This window comes from Bombyx mandarina, chromosome 26 (assembly GCF_030267445.1).
Source record: "Bombyx mandarina strain Sakado chromosome 26, ASM3026744v2".
NCBI classification, from domain to species: domain Eukaryota; kingdom Metazoa; phylum Arthropoda; class Insecta; order Lepidoptera; family Bombycidae; genus Bombyx; species Bombyx mandarina.
The window spans coordinates 325129-330408 of NC_143232.1; positions in this window are offsets into that span (position 1 = coordinate 325129).

Consider the following 5280-nt stretch of genomic DNA (forward strand, 5'->3'; position numbering starts at 1 on the left):
TTTTTGCGATTGAGTTTTGGGAGCTTTAAAGCCGTAAGATGGGTACGTATGAATAGATTTTGGAACGGAACGTTAAGGTGTAAGTTCAAGAAAATGGTAAGAAAGGAAGAAAACAATACGAAGGAAAAAAGAAAAATGGCGAGGACTGTTGAATGAGCGAGTGTGAAAAAGGTGTTGATTCATTTTTTTATTTTAGTAATAGGAAAGACTTGGGACGACAACAATAAAAGTTATAAGAATCGCGTGATTGATATCACATATCAATCACGCAGAAACATGATATCTCAACTTTTAGATTATAAAGTTTTATATCAAAATTCAAAAAGTCTGGGTATGTCTGTTTGTTTCATTCATAGCCACAATTTAATATACTGATGAAACCTTGTCAAGATCGGCTGTTATTAGAAAAATATCGTTTTTATTATAACTGTCTATAGTATTTTGATTGACCTAAGTTAAAAGTATTAGGACAGCAACCCTCCTACCAGTGGTAGGGGATCTTTTGAGAACACACTGCTAGGTCCGACCACCCGGCTTATTTTAATTAAGCCGTAATGTCTTCCGGTTTGGAACAGCCCTTATAATTTACAATTGAGGCTTAAACCTCATGTCTCAAGGTGCGTAACGCAATTCATGTCCGGTCTCCGGTAACTACGTAAACACAGACGGGCCGTGGATTCGTCCACTCGTATGTGTAATGAAAATAGATAATGAATTTTTCATAATTTTTTTATACTTCCTGTAAAATCTATCTATATAACTAGTCAGGTCATAAGTATTGTCACACAGTAAAAACTTTTCTTTTAGAATGCTGGCCACAAAAAAGTTTATTGAATTCGAATTTCGAATTGCTCATAAAAATAAAAATGTATACTTTTAGAATTTTACTCATTTTTAAATATGGAGTGGACGCTTAAAGAAGACCGTGTTGCAGTTATTGCGTTGCATCGTTGCGGTTACGCGTCAATACAAATTTTTAACATACTCAAAAATTTGAATATAACCAAAAGATTCGTTTATCGTACCGTCAAACGATACAATGAAGACTCTAGTGTAGATGACAGGTCAAGAAGTGGTCGCCCTCGGTCTATTAGGACTCCAGCAGTGATAAAAGCTGTAAAGGCGCGAATTCAAAGAAATCCCAAACGTAAGCAAAAACTGTTGGCCCTTCAGATGGGGTTAAGCAGAACCACGGTGAAAAGGGTGTTAAATGAAGACTTAGGGCTTCGGGCATATCGAAGAAAAACAGGACATCGTTTGAATGCTCGTCTAATGGACCTGAGACTGAAGAGATGCCGCGCTTTGTTGAAGCGGTACGCGGAAAAAAATATCGGGAAATTCTTTTTTCGGATGAAAAAATTTTTACCGTAGAAGAGAGCTACAACAAACAAAATGATAAGGTGTACGCACACAGTAGTAAAGAAGCGAGCAACCGTATTCCGCGTGTCCAACGAGGTCATTTTCCTTCCTCGCTCATGGTATGGTTGGGAGTTTCTTATTGGGGCTTAACAGAGGTACATTTTTGTGAGAAAGGTGTAAAAACGAATGCAGTTGTGTATCAAAATACAGTCCTGACGAACCTTGTGGAACCTGTTTCTCATACCATGTTCAATAACAGGCACTGGGTATAAGATGCGGCGCCAGCTCATAGAGCGAAGACACAAGACTGGCTGGCGGCGCGTGAAATCGACTTCATCCGGCACGAAGACTGGCCCTTCTCCAGTCCAGATTTGAATCCGTTAGATTACAAGATATGGCAACACTTGGAGGAAAAGGCGTGCTCAAAGCCTCATCCCAATTTGGAGTCACTCAAGACATCCTTGATTAAGGCAGCCGCCGATATTGACATGGACCTCGTTCGTGCTGCGATAGACGACTGGCCGCGCAGATTGAAGACCTGTATTCAAAATCACCGAGGTCATTTTGAATAAACTTTAGTGTCATAAGAATCTATGTTTTGTTAAGTTCATTTTGGTATATGAATGGTTACATAATGAATAAACTTGTTTCAATTATTTTACATTAAACATGTGACAGAATTTATGACCTGACTAGGTATATTAAAAAAAAAAAAAAGGTATATAAAAATGAATTACTGTTCGTTAGTCTCGCTAAAACTCGAAAACGGCTGGACCGATTTGGCTAATTTTGATCTTGAATTATTTGTGGAAGTCCAGAGAAGGTTTAAAAGGTAGATAAATATGAAAATGCTCGGAATTATATAAAAACAAACAATTTTGTTTTTCCTTTATTGTGTCCCCCGTCGGACGGATTCCTTTTGTTTGTTTTAAAGTTATTTTATACAAAAGTTTAGTTATATTCGATTTTAGTATTTAGTTATACAAGTTATCTATCAATTGAGGCACTACGGAGTGTGCCGGGTCAGCTATATTCAATGAAACAAATCGAAATATCACTCTCGCATTTAATCCTAAACTAAGGACGTGAAGTCAGAACATTTTATCACGTCAAACGATCTAAGATATTGGAAACGAGATCCGAACGAATTCAACTGTGCGAAATTGAAAGATAAAACGTGTTTTTTGATTTACGAAGCGTTTTTGTCCTTTGTTTTGCTTTTTTTTTCCTCTTCGCTCCAGAGTAAATTGAAAATTTGATTGCGATTCATAAATAATATCGCTACCTACTTTTTATCGTTCCTTTTTGAAACGTACGACTGTTTAAGTTTCCCATTTTTTCGAACCTCTTTATAGAGTTGGTTCATGGACATCAGTAGCGGTGGAACACAGCCAAACTGTTCAAGGTACTTGTCAACCTCGTCTGAAGATAGATAAGTTTAAACACTTAAAAAACACCGTTGAAGAGATCTCATTTTAGAGCCAGCCATGATAAAAATGTTCTTTTTTTTCTACCTTTGCTGAGAGCCTTGATATGCTATTTCAGCTATACCCTAGCATGTAAGTGAGCTCTCTGGGCTCAAATCGAAAGTGTTGCTAACACTGGCCCTAGCAAGAGCAGTATTTTGCAGAATCTACCACCGAATCGGAAACGCGACCCACTGAGAAAATCCGGACAAGAAACTCAGTGCCCTGTGTGTTTGGGGTAATTTACTCTTCGAGCCCTTCGTCGCAAGCGACGGGTTCGACGAGAACGATGACCGGGCCCATACCACAATAACCTAAAATAAATACACTAAATTACAACAAGGCGTTTGTTTCAAATAATTGAATAATTAAAAGCTAAATTGTGACATCAAAAAATTTCGACGCCTCTCCCGAAGCAGCGACCTCGAAATCAAACCTTAAAACCAATTCATGCGAAATCCCTAAAGGGTTTTTTCGTAAGCGAACGTGCCCGTTCTAACAACTCCCGGGAGGTGATTCCCGTGTAATGAGAAATACGAGTGTGCGACACGTGGATTTTTTTTATGACAGCTTCCTCTGAACGTTGTCGTTGATTTAAAACTTAATCTACACTCAATGAAATACGTACTCAAAAAATGTTCACGATTGACTTCCACGGTGAAGGAATAACATCGTGTAATAAAAATGAAACCCGCAAAATTATAATTTGCGTAATTACTGGTGGTAGGACCACTTGTGAGTCCGCGCGGGTAGGTACCACCGCCCCGCCTATTTCTGCCGTGAAGCAGTAATGCGTTTCGGCTTGAAGAGTGGGGCAGCCGTTGTAACTACTTTATACTTGAAACCTTAGAACTTATATCTCAAGGTGGGTGGCGCATTTACGTTTTAGATGTCCATGGGCTCCAGTAAACACTTAACACCAGGTGTCCAGGTAACAGCTCACATCTCGTCCACCCATCTAAGCAATAAAAATAAAAAAAAATCATAAAAAACTTAAAGCGTACTTGAAAGACTTTCGATCCCACAAAAACACCTTGTATGTTCCAATTTTTCTTTGCCAAAGAAAAGTAGCTTTTGTGGCAAAGCCGTAACAGTTTATTATTGATTTTATATAACGTAATATTCGACTTTTTAGTTCTGACATATCGGGCAATAGTTGGAAATATCCAAAAAAATTAGTACGACAAAAAAAGACTGACCCAAAAAAATTTGAAAAACAAGACATTAAATCTAGAACTCTATTTATCCGGGTCAATAGTATTATCAACTTCATTCGAGACATTGCCCCGGGAAACGTTTCCGCCATTATTCTCCAGTAATACACTGTACTGTTCTTCCTTTTACAAGGAAAAGTTTGGTTTTATTCAGTGTAAGTATTGTATGGTGCGCGGGGCCATAAGGCGAGCGATTTGAAATACTAAATAATTTTCCCTGTGAATAAAATGTTAGCAGTCTACTTTATTATAGCTTTAGATGAGCAAACTAGATTAGATTAATGGTTCCAAAAACCCAACGGCAACCCCAACAAACCCAACGACAACCCCAACAAACACAACGGCAGAGTGGGTGCCGGCGCTATCCTTGAGAAATGCGGTGAAAAGTCAATATTATAATCCCCCCTTTCCAAACAAGAGAATACATGAAATCGTGATCAAAATGGCTGAATTGTGGTATAAGCTCTTGTGAGCCTACGATAACATAATCTTCTAAATATTATATGTAAAAAAAAACTTTATCATTTATAACCTTTAAAACTCTTTAGTTTTAAAAGAAGATTTTTCTTAGACAGAATTGCTCACCTGTCTGTCATTCAGTGAAAAGAGTAAAGAATTTTGTATTTTATAAATACTGTTTAAAATATTAATTTAATAGTAAATTAAGGGCTATTAAATAACAGAAAAATCAATTAAGTATTTTGTTGTTAATTCATTCTGGAGTATTCCATACCATTATATATATTTTTATGTACATCAGATTACTGTGATCAAATTGTCAATATTTTAGAATCGTTTTAATTCGCCACTGATCTATCCAGAGATTTCCATTCTACTTTCTAGAGATCCTAATTCATATATCATCTGGCGCGGGGATGAGCTCCCCTCCAAATTTTCCTCGATTTGACATGCTCCTCAATAAAGGCGCTACAAAAGCTGATTTCCTGAGGGATTACAGTCCGTATGCTTATCAATCTTAAGAGTTAACAAAAACGAATAATAATATATTCCCACCTGTCCTGCGGCCGCGTCGGCTATCTCCACAATGAACAGTACAATGAGAGCAAAAAGTTTTAATGAACACAGAATAATACCGTACGAAAATAAAAATAAAGGCCGCATTTATTTTTACTGTCCGAACCGCTGATTCATTCCACCATTTTCGAAGGGTATTTCGTGATAGTTTTTTTTTTTCAAAGGCCCACCTCACGATGTCTGCGAAAACTTATTATTATAATATC